The sequence below is a fragment of the Lissotriton vulgaris genome, chromosome 5 (genome assembly GCF_964263255.1).
Source record: "Lissotriton vulgaris chromosome 5, aLisVul1.2, whole genome shotgun sequence".
Classification (NCBI taxonomy): domain Eukaryota; kingdom Metazoa; phylum Chordata; class Amphibia; order Caudata; family Salamandridae; genus Lissotriton; species Lissotriton vulgaris.
This window is the reverse complement of record NC_141693.1, coordinates 776,769,949-776,786,154: the sequence shown is the minus strand read 5'-3', so window position 1 is coordinate 776,786,154 and position 16,206 is coordinate 776,769,949. Positions and strand designations below refer to the sequence as shown.

Here is a 16,206-nt window from a genome sequence, read left to right as displayed (position 1 = left end):
AGCCTATGGTTGGCCTGCAAAGCCTTAGTTCTCGATATGTCTATCATGTATCTTTCTGCCAATTCAGATAACTTCTCATGAGCTGCTCTCGCTTTCCGAGTAACGTCTTTAGATAAGAACAGTATCTCATCTGGTGCGTACAGCTCTAACCTCTCAATTGCCACTGTGCCGTCAATTATTTCGTCCAAGTCTGATTTTAAACTCATTACATCTATGCGTCTTGCTTTTATTTCAGCTTTCAGTACGTCAGTCCTAGGTTGTTCTTGCATATCCCTCTCTCCTCCACTATGCGCCCTACGCCTGAGCACAAGTGAGTTATGAGGAATCTTTCTTCCATCTCTTTGTTCCCACCTCTCTAAATCCCAAGCCTTTCCATCTTCCCTTGGGGTGTGGTGGAACAATGCTCCATCCTTCAACCCTACATTCCGTCTTTTCGATTCGGTTTCTCCAGATACAAGATAAGATCCTCCGTGCTGTTCTAAACCACTGTAACTCGCTTGCTGTCTGGTATCACTTAACAGACGATAAGGACCTTCATGGCTCTCCATGCTCCCGCGATCTCGTTCGTGATCACCGGATGTATGGCGAGACGTTTCGCGACTACCTGTATTCTCATGACTTCGTCCTAGATCACCGGACGCATGGCGAGACCCTTCGCGACTCTCCATGTTCCCGTGATTCCAATGTTGGACATTTTCATCCGGAGCATGGTGTGTGCACCTAAAGGTATTCCGGTACTCCTGCGTCCTTCGTTCTCCCTCACTAAAAGTGACGCGAGGCACTTCGCCACACCCTGCACTCCTGTCATCGCACATTTGCCTATTGCCGCTAATGGTAGGACTCGTATCTCTTCTACTTTCTCGACTCCCTCTCTCCCACTCCGGGCTGCTTTCTCCAGCTCCACAATGAGAGAGGATCTTGTTATCCTGGTCTCTCCATTCAGCTCCTGTTTCTAAACTTTTATTCCGAGCCTCTTCGGCAGTATCCCACTCTTTCAGATATTCCCTTAATTCCTTATAGGATTTCGGTTTTGGTCCCCTCAAATCCATCGATCCTCTTTGACCCCCTTGTTCTATCCAGGGACCCGTTGCGGAATCTAATGGGGTACTCCGACTCACTGGTGCTAACCTCTGTCTTTGAGGATTCATCGTGTTATTCCTATTCTCCATCTCTGCCCTTTCCCTGTCCCATCGTGCCTGTTCCTCCTGCTGGACCCCTTCTGGGTTGTAGATTGACACTATAGGGCCTATGGTGACAGGTACTTGTAAAGCGTCTGGCATTTGGTACGACCTTGCACATTGCGTCTCTGGCACCTTCTGGACCACGAATCTTCCCACTACTCTCTGTTCGGAACTAGCTTGGGGTATTTCCTCACTCTTGTTGGAGTCCCACTCCGTTACTGGGATCGATTTATATTCTCCCCATCTAGCTCCGTCCCCTTGCTGTAATATGGGACTTGCGGATTCACCGCTATATGGAGGTGGTCTATCTGTTAACAGCCTCTCTATCACATCCTCCTCCGTCTCGCTTTCCTCATCTTCCTCCTCTAGAGGTTTCCTTTCTCCCGTGGCTTCTATCATCGTGAACAGTTTGTCTGCTTCTATCTTTTGCACTCTCCACTTCTTAGCTTCCTCATCCCATTTGGCATCCTGCACTGCCTTTACTGATCGTCTCACTCTTTCTTGACGCCTCTTTAAACTCTTCTCGTGTGCCGCTCTAAACCATGCACTAAGAGCTTCGAATTGTGTTGGCCTCGGTAGAGGTCTTGTCGCAAGCATTACCGCTTTCAATTGGTTCAACACGTCTAGCTTAAACGTTCCGAATCTCGGAAACATCAGTTCCTTTTCCCCTTCTGTTAGCCTATTCCACTCGGAGATCCACATTATTGAGTGTAAGCCGACATTTACTGCCATATGATAAGCTGGTGTGCCTTCTGGTGGAGCTTCTTCTCCAGCACATAAGTTTCTTCTATTTCTCCTAAAGATTTTTCTTAAACCCTTAAAGCACTTCATTTTTGATAATCTACGATTTTCTTGTATTAATTCTCTTCCTTATTTACGTCCTGATGACAACCACCAATCCCTGTGCGACTCTCGCTAATCAGCCTATCCCAGTGCAGTTCTACGCTGACCGACAAATCTCAGCGCGACTCTACGCTGACGTCACTCGTTCCCTCTACAGCAGTTTCCTTCGTTTCTCAACTCGTCTCGCGATCTTGCATGCGTTTCATTCATACGCCGAAAAATGACTACTTCCGTCCAAGCGATCACTTTTCTCTGACTGTACGGCCACAGTCTAACTGTAATTGTCACCTCAACTGGCGAGACGTCTTTCCTCTTACGGTCGGACGCTTGCCTCAACTGATAGGTTACTTACACACAGTAAACGTACGACCAGCATGCGTTTACTCATACACTCACTCAAACGCTCCCCCTATCATCGGTCTGCGGGCGATCAATGGTACCTCATGACCCCCATTAAATGGTAGACAAATTACTCTGGGTGTTCGATACACCCGAACCACTTAAGCCCTCTGGACATAAGATTTTATCCGGTTGCGCGCGCTCACAACCTTCCCTCAATCACACTACAGGCATTCAACTCCGCTTGACATTACAACACAGGAACAACATAAAACACCGCAATCTTACAACGCATGACCCTTATACTCACTCTCGACCGATTCTGCTGCTTTTCTCTCGACGCACCGTCAGCACCTTCTTCGGCAGGGATTCTTCTTCTGGTCGTCGATGACTAGGGACCTTGGGGTAAACTAAACCTGGCCTAGGTCGTCTTCCTCAAGAAGATAACCATCATTACTCTGCTACCAACTGCGGGGAATGAGATTTTGGTATCAATTTATAATCAATTTAATAATTTATCTCATTCGTAATTTTTGGACCGCTAGTATCTGTCATTGAGTAAAAGACCACCCCCACACAGGTTTAGTTCAACCCCATTAAATGACGCCACTCTGAAGAACCACTTACAACTGATAAAGTTTAAAAGTTTTATATAAAAGTCAAAATTGAATGCAAATTACAATCCTCTCAGGATAAATCTCAAAGTATACAAAGAATACAAAATCAATTCCAAAATCAGCAATTTAAAGCTTCGATGTAAAGTGGTTCCTTTGCGTCATCTACAGAAAGAGAAAATAATCAAGTTAAATCTGTCCCTACTCTATACTAGGTGACTTCCCTATTTCGCAAGTTTCTTCCCTAAAAAGGTGTTAGCAGTTTGACTTCCAAAGAAGTTCAAACTCTCTTAGCCTCTAAAGGTAACTTAAGTTTAAGAAGCAGTACCCTCTCTGCCTACCCATCCGCTCTTCTAAGGGTCCTCGGCCTACTGCTCCCTTGCGCTCTGATCTCGCTCAGCGCATCTGCTCAAGGCATCTACCCTTGCCTTTGCTCTGAGCAATTCGCCTCGCTGTTCCTAATCTCCAATTGCTACCTTCTCCCCGGGGTGCTGTCCCTAAAATACACAATCACAGTGTGGGTGGAACGCCCCTTGACGCCCACCACGGACTTTCCCCGATGATGTCAGTTTCTGGCTCTTTCCATTGCTTCATCTCTTCGCATCGTTCGTTAGGTTGACCCTTCTCCTTAGATGTCATCTTCATCTTCTTGTTGGCGACTTTAGTTTGACACTTTCAGATCAAAAGTCAAATGAACTTAAACAAGACTTTAACTTACAACTATTTCTTTGACCTTACTAGATCCTGTGAATGGTCATTCAAAACAAAGCTCAAATTCCAATCGCCTCCTCTCATGTTTAGGCAATAAACTTCGTTCGACATTTGTCACCTTAAATCTAACAAATGCTAGACTCTTCGGCTCGCACCTTCAAGTGAAGACTATTCACGACTCCTGTGAGCCTACTAAATTACATACATTGGACTATGCTCCTGCGAACCCTTGGTCATTCAGGTTATAACCACAAATGACCTAAACTCTTCTAACATTCCTACAAACTTCTTCTACACAGTATAACCTTTAACATACATTTATATATGAACGCTTTTAGCAAATACTTTTCTTCTAAACGAATACAATTTTACATAGAATATAAAGTTCATACAGAATATAGTCTCATACATAGAATATAAAGTTATATTCTCATTGCTTGTCGTTATGCGTACGCTCTCCGCACATTTCTCCATGTTACATTTCTCGCCGTTTCTGCATTTAAAGTTACACACGTAAATGAATTCTACTCTGCACGTTCTACTGTTCGTAGGCATTTCTACATTAGCCCACTACGTATACGGGCCTTCTAGATCTAATACATCCTAGAATGAATACAGTTATACATTTCCTATACCATGTTGTCACTTTCCGTTGACTTTTATACTATAAGCGTCAACTTCACGTTACGATATACATTTCATTCCTACATTACACGATATGCTTGTAAATATGGCCTATACATAATTTTTATTCAAATTTGCGCTCTCTCAATTGCACAGTTTGACGCTCCTGAAAAGCAGGCAGGCTGTATTTCCCTTTTATCAGCATAAATATGCTTTTCCCTAGGTAATGTGTCTACTGCACAGTATCCGCTCACATATGGTTGTGGGTGTTTTTAGGTGTAGGTGAGTATAATGTGTTGTACTGCATACATAGTGTACTTTCTTGTATCTTTTTTCTGCATGCATGGTGATTCTCATTGAGACGCTGTGTGGTGTACATTTCTGCCTAGCCGTGTGCCCCTGTCTGCATGAATGTGTGCATCAGCCTAGGGGATGCTTTTGTGTTTGTCCTGTATACATGTGCATTCTTGCATGGAAGGTCTGCTTTGTGTGTGCCGCTGTATAATGTGTCTACATTGTGCTTGAGCCCCTATAGTGTGTGTGTTCCTGGATGCCATGTTTGTCAGCATTGTGCCTTTTGCTATATCGTGTGTGTTTGGTGGCATTGTATCTGCCTGTATGTTATGTGTTCTGTGCAACTTTGCCTTTTCAAGCACCTTTTGAATATATTCGCCACAGCTCATTGAATCCTTTAACAATCCACCTCTTGTCGGCCTCCCCCTTTTCTCTAATACCCTTATTGCGAAACATAGAAAATGAAAGAAACCGGTATCCTTTGGCAATCCCACCGGCTTCTCTGTTGCCTGACAAAATGGAGCGTTCAGATAACCTCATTAAATGAGCAAAGTTTTATCATTTGTGTTTTAACTTTACTTTGGGGTTTTTAATGTTATAACGCAAGGCAGTAAATTCATTCTATCCCTTCCCTCGTATGTAGGGGACTACTTAATGGAGCATCACACATATAAAGATGCCGCTGCAGAGCGCAGCCACGCTCTTAGAGAGAAGACACAAAACAACAGGAGAAGTAAGTTTCAGGGGGAAAAGCCCTGAAGAAAGGTGAAAAAGCACCTCTCAAAATCCAAGATAGCAGCAATCGAGTGAGAAAGCGATGGGACAGGCCATGCGTGGAAATTTGATCGTCTGGGTTTGCATTTTATGTGGCACTCCGTTAACTTTTGTGCAAAACATTGCCGGAATTGTTTTTGCCCTTAATGGCGAGAGGATGGGGTCTCGCGGCTAGACTGCCGACTTTGGAAGTGGGAAACCAAGGTTCGTGCCTCTGGGTCGACTCCACATCCTGTGATTCTGGGCAAATCACTTATCCTTCCCGTGTCTACCAAAAACAAATGAATGTGTTCTTGTGTAGGGTAACAGGTGCTCCAGTAAAGCGCTCCAATACCTTCAGGTCGAGGTCGCGGTCGCGCTATGTAAATAGGGGGAGGTTGGGTACGCACGTGCTAATGCGCACAGACACACGCAGTGGCATGCACGCACATACACCTTTATTTCTTGTATCGCGATACAGGAGCAACGCCATAAGTCGAGGAAAGGTGGCAAGTAATGGACCACCAAAGGCCGGATTTTTTTCCTGTGCATTTAAAGTGCTTCACTACAGTGTACGTAAATATTACGACGGTTGGAAAGAAAACAAGATTCGAGAGCAGTGACATGCATTCTTAGCATAGCAATAGGCCTTTTTTCACAGGCGTTTTGTTCACCATTAACATTATGTGATGTGGTCACGGACCAAGGAATTTCAGAGAGGCTATTGTCATCTAAACTCTCACCCGAGACTTGCGTTCCAGTCTTAAGCTCTTTTGGGTGGTCGCAACAATAGGTATTTCTTCAAAAGACTTTGATCCTACTGTTGCGGAGCACTTCTGTGAATTGTCCTGTATGTATGTATGACATCACATTTGGGATGCCCTACTTGATTGAAAAAATATATAAACCACTGTTCCGATTAAAAGAGATACAAGTAATTTGTAGAGGCCAGGAATGCATCATATTTCCCAAGATATGGCGCCAACTCAGGCACCCTTGTGCCATGGTGCAAAGGGTACCTGCACTGCAGGCAGGATTGTTTTTGTGCAGGAAGGGACTCCTTCCTGCATAAAAACAAACATTAGAAAATTTTTCCTCTTTCTAAGGGTGCAATCTGCAGCACACTTAGAAAGAGGAAACAACGAGGAGAAATAAAGATATTTGCTGTTATGAAACTCAATGCTGCTATGCCAAATATGAGATTATAAAAAAGGCATGAGAAATTTCTTTGGGATCTGAAACCATTTCACTTTTCCATAATATAACTTTTTGTTTTTTTCTCCTAACTTTAAGGTTATTTTAACAATGCAGCTACGGTTAATAAATATAAATATGTAATGTATTGGTCAGAATTGTTGATTTCCTTTTCTGTAGCTTTGTTTGAATACCAATTTGTGTCTAGGGAACAAATGCAGCTTTAAAAAAAAAAGTTTTTTACAAAATGACGACACTCATATGCATATATTTATATTGACGACACACTCAAATGCATACATTTATATTGCAAAGTTGGAGCCAATGACTTTTCTTACATTGAGTCCTATTTTGCATGCAAATAAAAATGTATGATTGTGAACAACTGCCATTGTTTGTTAAACCTGCACAATTTTTTCTAAAAGGTAGTGATGCACGGTGTGAGAAATTGGGTTGTTGGCTGCGGTGCGGGGGCGGGGGGGGGGACCCTACTCAAGCAACAGCCACAATTCTTGTCAGGGTAAACCACAAAAAGTCACCAAATTAACTTGTGCTTAACCCTATGGTAGCTTGGAACAAAATCAGTCATATTTCACTTAGAGGCAATATATAAAGTATTTATGCAGCACACAAACAGTAATAAAGTGAAAACACAACACAAGAAAATTCCACAAAATTTTGAAAAATAGAGTAACATTTAAATAATTATTTGAGACCAAAGCAGCAAAAAAATCCAATCAGTAGAACTGGAGATATGTAATTTCAAAGATTAAAGGTAGGTATAGGGCCTAAAAGCACAAAGCACAATGCGCAGTTTTCTGGTCATGCAAAACTTTATCACTGCGGTCAATGGGAAAAAGCACGTTGTGACTTGCAGGTCGAGTTGCGTGGAACCTAAGCAGGGTAAAGGGGATGCAGGTCCCAGGACCAAACCAGGACAGTCAGTCAGGGTCGGCTCCTCCACTAGGCGGAGGAGCGGTTCCTCACTGCTTCTCGCAGTACGAGAAGCAGATGATACATTTCTGTTATTACATTTTATGTTTGATCACAGGGTAGGCGGGGCTGCTCTGAGAGCAGGGCAGGGCAGGGCAGGAGTGGTGTGCCTGGCCACTCCTGAGTGCCGCCCCAACCAGTCATGCACACTCTGCCCTTTCTCCATGTAGGCCGCTGGCTGGGTTGCGCCTGACCATTCACAATGCTGCTCGAGCAGCGTTGTGATTGGCTTGGGGGTGGGAGGGTGCCTAGCTGCCTGCTTCTGCTTCCTGTTCCAGGAGAGCAGAGAAGAGGCAGGACCCGGCCGACCAGCAGACAAGTAAGTTTAATGATATATATATTTTTGGGGTATTGTGAGAGTATTGCATGGTGAAGTCTAATCAGCATCTCCACATAATATTCCACCACCCTCCATTGGTGTTACATTGGTGGAATCCTGAACTTGTATCACTTGGTCATAAGTGATTTTTACAAAAGAAATCCTCTATTGATTTTAAACTACAAAATTATTTTTGGGGGATTTTTTTGAGTTTTTAAATTGGTATTTTATGGTCCTGTGTAGCCCAACTCCAATAGTACATTAAAAAGGCTTAGGAACATTAGGAAAAGGTGTAAAGGTTTTTTAAAGTTTTGAAAGGTCCCAATTTACGAGTAAAAAGTTAGGCTCAATGGAGGCTGGTTTGGATCTCAACCTGGCAGTCATCCGAGCACTGAGGATCAGTGATCTAAAGGTTTTGTGCAAAGCAAGGGGAATAAGCTATAGTCTTACAGCTACTTAAAAAAAAGCCTTCAGTTCCTATGAAAAGGAAAGACTAGAGAGGAAGGGCCATTCCTCAGAAGAAGATCCTGAAGAAGGTGAGAATGATGCCATAGCCCCAATTGATAATGATGAGGGAAGAGGGTGAACACCCAAACTCTCATTTCATGTTCCCCATTTCACCAGTAGGAAGTGATTGGAGTCATACTAGTAGAGCCCCTACTAGTAAGATGATAATAAGCCTTGAGGAAAGTAGACTAGCCCTTCAAGAAAGAAGGGCAAAGATAGGCTTGAAGCCCAAATACAATGGTGGCAGCAATTTTAATAGGGAGGAATCTTTTGACCTTAAGATCCCCAACAGGACTTTCCCCAAGATTAGTGATAGTGAAGGCATTGACAAATGGTTTGCAGCTTTTGAAAGGACATTCAAAATGAGGAGGATAAGTCATCAGGAAAGTTTTTTCTACTATGGGAGCTATCAGCATATGAAGAAGACCTTGATAGAAAGATTTGGACTCACTACAGAAGAATACAGATAGAACTTTAGGGATACCCATACAGGTCAATGGATTAATCTTAAGTTATATTAGAAACTAGCTCATGATAGTAGTCAAAAGAAAACTGATTTTGTTTTTTTATTTTGTAGACCAGAAAAGGAAAGTTGCGCTTACTGAAATCTGTCTGATGTGAAGAAAGCCTTACACCAGCTATCGTTCTCTTATCTCGTTCTCCTTTCCCTTTAGGTATTCATGATTCAAATTGAATTTGTGTGAGTCTGAGGTGCTTTTTTGGAGAGATGGCACAAGCCTTGGTGTATTGATGGTACTTCAAAAAATCAAAGGCTTCTGGTAAGTTCCCAGAGTTCAAGACAAAAATGTTTTCATTTATGGACTGCCCAAATGACCTGTCCTTCTGATGAGAACTGCATTGCACTTTGAAGCTTGGGTCTTTACTGGAATCAGCAATTACGACACCTGCTCTCAGATCACTGTTTTGGCTGATTATTGAAGCGTGTTCAGTTTAACATGTTTTACCCTATGTAGACGGCCCTCGTCATATGTATTTATTTTTAAGAGTATTATAAAGTGCAATCATGACTCAAGTGTATGAGAGCCGGGGTACAGTCATTCAAGTTTACAAATAAAATATTCATCAATCGTAAAAATCTTGAGGTTAAACCTGCGATTGAAACAGAAGTGTCAGCTCAGGAAGAAATGTGTTTGTCAGAAGGGCTTCACCTCTTTCTTGAAGGAGGCTGTTAAAGGGTACAGCCTAATCTCTGGAGGTAGAGAGTTCCCAATTCTTGGTGCTCCTCTGTTGAATGGGTAGTAGTAGGTTTTCTTATTTTTTTGAAATTTGTGGATTTCAAAAACAGAGAGCAGGAGCTTTGAGATGTTCTACTGCTCCCTGAGAGCTTAAGTTGTAATCTGGGGTATTTTGGTGGAGCGTTTTGTGTGTAATACTTGCTAATTTAAGGCGAATCTACGCCTCATTAGGTTGCCACTTTAAAGATTAGAGATTACAAGGGCTTGAACTGCCAACTTGAATTCTGTAGGGGGAAGGACAGGCTTTATCTTTCTAAGGGAGTTTACTTGGAAGAGATCCCCTCTGGTCATGGCGTTGATGTGAGCCTGCATGTTTGAGTTTTTAGTCAAGATGATACCAAAGGGTTTTGTAGAGTCTATAACTGAGGGAGAGCAATTTAGCAGTCAGGTGTTTGAGCCACTCTGCGGCTGAAGCAGTACTCTTGGGAGGACAGATAAGTAGAAATTCACTTTTTTGCGCATTTAGTTTGATATGGTTTAGTGTCAGGCAGTGTTGAGTCTTCAACAAGGTGTCATTGAGTGTTTTAACATCTTCTGGCGATGATATTTTCATGTAGAGTTGAGTGTTGTCCTCGTACATGTGTTATGAGATGTTAGCGAGCTTAAGGATTCAGATAGCATAAAGAGTGCAACTTTGCGGAACACCAAATGTCACTGGGGTCAGATTGCACACTATTGATATAGTTGAATCTTTGCGATCTGTTGGACAGAAAAGAAGAGACCCAGTTTAGAACCATTTTAGAAAGATCCATCCTGCCTTCTAATGGAGCAAGCATATAGTTGTGATTTACGGTCGGTATAAAAAGATGATGAGAGATCATGCAGTATTAGTAGGCATGATTCATTATGGTCTAGAGTCTGTAGGGCTGCGTCCAAAATGTAGACTATAGTTTCATACTGTGGCCCAGTTTGAACCCAGTTTGGCAAATATCAAGGAGATTGAATTGGCTCAGTTGAATGTGAACACGTTCTTCAAGGAGCTTTGCTAGTAAGGTAATATTGGAAAACGTTCTGAAGTTGTTGATGTCAGTATGATTAGTGTCTGTTTTTTTTTTTAGAACAGGAGAAACCTGTGCAGATTTTAGGCATTCTGGAATAGAGCTTTGCATTAGTGAGGCATTCACTATCTTGGTCCGTAGTGGAAGTATGAGTTGATTTAGCTCCTTATGAAGTCTACATGGGAGAGGGTCGTTGCAATGGATAGATGGTTTTAAGGATGGCAGAATTTTTCGGATGCCAGCTTCATATAGATTCCTAAATTCTTTCTATACTGTGTCATTTTTAGGTCTCGCCTGTCAATGCGCATGCGCATTGAGCTTGCGAGACTATAGGGGCTTAAACAGACTTTAACCAACTTGCGATTCCATGGCGATTCCTTGCAGTGCCCGTCAAATTTAAGCTCAATGCGCAAGCGCATTGACATTAAAAGGGCGTGCACATGAAAGCGACAAGGCTCCCTCCCACGGCTATCCCCACCCCCAGCCACCAGCACCTCCCCTCGCTCTCCCCGCGCACAGCCAGGCTTGCATTTCTCCTCCCCCTCCCCAGCCGCCAGCACCTCCCCTCTCTCTCCCTGCACACAGCCAGGCTCGCATTTCTCCTCCCCCTCCCCAGCCGCCAGCACCTGCTCTCTCTCTCCCTGCAGTTTCACGGCTGTGTCTCGTCTTAAACCCGCATTTGAGATCTTCGCATTGAATACTAAAACCACCGCCTCAGCCTGCACAACTCATTTAGCAGAAAGGAACGGGCTGCAACTTGCAAAACTTCACGACTCCAAGCGCCACCGCCTCAGCCTGCACAACTAATTTATTTCCCAGTGAAACAGACTCTTTTTAAAAAAAAATCGCCAGCCTTCGCCATCTGTTCCCCAGCCCCCAGCCGCCAGCACCTCCCCTCTCTCTCCCCGCACACAGCCAGGCTCGCATTTCTCCTCCCCCTCCCCAGCCGCCAGCACCTCCCCTCTCTCTCCCTGTAGTTTCACGGCTGCGGTGAGCAGGTTGACACTACGAGAGCAAACCACTACCAACAGAGCAAAGCTTGCTTGTATATGTAAATAAAAAACAAAGTTGACGTTTGGCTGCAGGCATGCCGATAGCGCCACTTCCATGCTGTTCCCTTACAATGGGCCAATTAACAAGTGTCAGAAGTAAACAGAACAGCGGAGCCAGGAGAGTACAAACTAGACATTACTCCTCCTTTAATCCTGCATCCTTTTTGCGGGGTGCGCGCCACACTCTCTCTCTGTTACCACACGCATTAAACTGCCCAGACAGCCCACCCTCCCTCTCCAGCGCGCGCCGCGCTCTCCCTCTGTTGCTAAACGCATTAAAGTGACCAGGCAGCCCACCCCCTCCCTCTCCAGCGCGCTCTGCGCTCTCCCTCTGTTGCCACACGCATTGCACTTAGTAGGCAGACCATCCCCTCCTCCCTATGCTCGCTCGAGTTGCAGGCAGCCTACCTCCTCCCTCTCCATATGGTCGCTCGACTTTACTTTGAGCTTCGCCGCACGTTCTCCCTGGCTCCTTTCTGACCACGCACTGCGCCTTTTCCATGTACTTCCATGCCCCATAATTTAAGGTCAAATACTCTTTCTTTTGTTTTGATGTGCAAGCATTTAGCATGTGCTTTACATTTATTTACTTACATACTTTAAAAATTTTTTTGAAATTTACGCGCCCAAACTTGTTTCTACTTTTTTATGTAAACATACTCATATTCTCACTCACATTTTAAAAATCACTTTCTCGACAAACAACACTCTGGGGCAACACTCATGGCCAACACCGCATTACTTAGGGACACCCTAACATCACTCATGGACACCGGCACACCACTTAGGGACACCCCCACGCATCACTCAGGGACACCACCGCATCACTCAGGGACACCGCTGCATCACTCAGGGACACCACCACACCACTCAGGGACACCACCACATCACTCAGAGACACCACCACATCACTCAGGGACACCACAGCACCACTCAGGGACACCACCGCATCACTCAGGGACACCTCCACATCACTCAGGGACACGACTACACCACTCAGGGACACCACCACTCATCACTGCATCACTCACGGACATCACCACACCACTCGGGGACACCACCACATCACTCAGAGACACCACCACATCATTCAGAGGGACCACCACATCACTCAGGGACACCACCACATTACTCAGGGACACCACCACACCACTCATGGACACCACCACATCACTAAGGAACACCACCACATCACTCAGGGACACCACCACATCACTCAGGGATAACCACCACATCACTCAGGGACACCACCACCCTAGACGCCAACACCCTAGATGCCAACACCCTAGCCCACACAACCCTAGCCCACACCACCCTAACACCCACCAACCTAGCACCCATCACCCTAGCACCCATCACCCTAGCACCCATCATCCTAGCCGCCAACACCCTAGCCGTCAACAACGCTAACCGCCAACAACGCTAACCGCCAACAACCCTAGCCGCCAAAAACCCATCACCCTAGCACCCATCACCCTAGCCGCCAACACCCTAGCCGCCAACACCCTAGCTGCCATCACCCTAGCCGCCAACTATGCTAACTGCCAACAACCCTAGCCGCCAACACCCCCACCATAGCCGCAACCACCAGCACCATAGCCGCCACCACCATAGCCGTCACCACCCTAACCGCCACCACCCTAGCCGCCACCACCCTAGCTGCCACCACCCTAACCGCCACCACTCTACCGCCCACACTCTACCGCCCACACTCTACCTAACTGATCACCACTACATACAATAACAGTAGTCGCAGCCATGTGCTACATTCACTTGACTCCATGTCCAGGAATTTCTACATTCGAGTAAAAAAAGAACAAAATTGCTACAGGACAAACAAAAAATGCTGCCAGCTGGTGTAGGAAAGGGAATGCACAGCTCTAATGCAGAGAATGCAATATATATGTCTTTTCCTTTAGTTCACCTAATGCAACACATATCTTCTTTCTGATCAAAAAACAAATAAAGTACGAGGAAAAATAACAAACGTCGCTGAGCACAAATGCAAGAAAATTGAGGGAAACTCAAACACATACATGTAACAATCATCTGATAGGGAAAATTACTGCAGCAGATCTAGTCGAGGGCACAAGATAAAAAATAACCAATTCTAAACTTAAGGACAGGCGAAGAATATGTTTATTTGCAGATTTTTTAAAAAAATGTCATAGCATACAAAAACATACACACCAACCTCCACACCCTCACACACATACCCACACACACACGCACACACACACACCCACCCACACACTCACACACTCTCAACCACCCACGCACCACTCTCACCCACCCACACAGACACACGCACCCTCACACACCCACGCACACGCACTCTCTCTCACCCACCCACGCACACGCACTCTCTCTCACCCGCACGCGCCTCTCTCTCACCTGCACGCGCACTCTCTCTCACACACCCTCGCACACTCTCTCTCACGCCCATGCACACTCTCTCTCAAATGCCCACGCACACTCTCTCTCACACGCCCACGCACACTCTCTCTCACATGCCCACAAACCACCGGCACCAACACACCACAGCCGCCCATACACCGCAGCCGCCCACACACCACAGTTTGGGGTCCAGCATACGACTGTCAGGCATCCGCTTCGAAACATGTATGTTTGCTATAGACATGGGCAGGAAGAAAAGCAGATGAGGCAACAAGTACTATGAAAAAGGTTTTTATGGTCAGAAAGAGGGAGGAAAGTCGTGATCGTTTAGAAGAAGTGTGCACCCAAAAAAAAGCAAAACACCCATGTTCTATCTCCACCAATCTTAATGGTGGCGCTTTACAAAATTAAAACTTCGCTAAGTGTAGAACATACTCATAGCTGAACAAAAACAACACTATTCTGACCGATGGTGGCGCAAAATACATACAATGTTACAGACTCACAAAACAAACAGAACACTAGCGGGAATCACTTATAATAACAAACAAATAATCACTTCTCTAAATGTTTTTACGCCCTCGAAATTTATGCTGCAGGAAAAATAAACAAAATTTGCAAATTTGAACAACACAATACTACCCGAACAAATACGGCAGTTACAAATACAAATTGCTAAAAAAAAAACAAAAAAAATTTTCCCACTATAAAAGGTAAGTCACGCACTTATGCAACATGTTGCACTATTACGACAAAATAATAACCTTTGCCAATATATTCAATTGAATAGTTCACAATACAACAAAAATATAAATAATATGAACATCCAAAAGCTATACATTGCGTTCATACGCAGCAGAGACACCATCAACTAATAAACAATTTACTTTAACCTCTTAAGCGCTGCTGACGGCCAACGGTCGTAACGAGCGCTACCTCCCCAGTGCTGCGCACGACCATTGGACGTCCATTCAGCACTAGTTCCAATGGACAGCGCAGCACTGGGGAGGGATATTTGCGAAGCAGCTAAGGTGTTAACAAAGACTTTTTTTTTTTTACCGAAACAAACACTAAACTAGAAAAAAATATACAAGTCAACAAATACATAACAAAACAATATTAAAAAAATAAAATTACCTGTCTGGCGACGCATCAAACAGACAGCAAACCCGGCACGCCTTCCAAGAACGGCGCGGTCGACAATCAGGGGATTTCCAGAGTTACGCGCTCCAATTAGGACGCTACGTAACACAACGTACCAATCTCATTGGCTGTGAAACACGTCAATCAAAAAAAGAACATAAACACAAAAAAACATTAGACCGCTACACTAACAAACATAAGTAACGTTAGGGAACATTAGCACATCTGCCATTTTCATTTAATACACACACAAAAGAAAAACAACACACATTTATATAAAAACACACACACATACACAACACACACACCCAAAAAATATAACTAAAACTCCACAATAGCAAATACACACACACACACACCAACACACACACAGAACAGACCCCTCACCCTCATAACCCTCTCACCCTCACCCCTTCACACCCCCACACCCTCACACACTCACACCCCCTCACCCTCACACCCCCTCACCCTCACATACCCTCGCTCCCCTCACCCCCTCACCCCCTCACAACCCTCTCACCCTCACTCCGCCTCACACCCTCACCCTCACACACCCTCACACACCCTCACACACCCTCACCCTCGCACCCTCTCACCATCACCCCCCTCATCCTCACACACCCTTACACTCATCCCCTCACCCTCACACACCCTCAGTCACCCTCACACCCTCACCCTCACACCCCCTAACCCTCACCCTCACCCCCTCACACACCCTCACACACCCTCACTCACCCTCACACACCCTCACCCTCACACACCGTCACACACCCTCTCCCTTACACCCCCTCACTCACCCACACCCTCACACTCACACACCGTCACACACCCTCACCCTCACACCCCCTCACTCACCCTCACCCTCACACCCCCTCACTCACCCTCACCCCCACACACCCTCACACCCCCTCACCCTCACACCCCTCACCCTCACACCACTCAGTGCTACAACACATATTTTGTTACAATAGGTGTCACATTTGCGAAA

At 45.0% G+C, this 16,206-nt stretch overlaps 1 long non-coding RNA gene across 1 annotated transcript; it reads right to left on the bottom strand.

Annotated features, from left to right (window-relative positions):
• Positions 1-13,729: 13,729 nt before the first annotated feature.
• LOC147711540 (uncharacterized) lies at positions 13,730-14,875 on the bottom strand. The gene is made up of 3 exons (XR_015295701.1): positions 14,085-14,875; positions 13,941-14,040; positions 13,730-13,872 (listed from the first exon to the last, which is right to left on the bottom strand). It is a non-coding gene; the product is annotated as an uncharacterized LOC147711540 (long non-coding RNA).
• Positions 14,876-16,206: the final 1,331 nt, after the last annotated feature.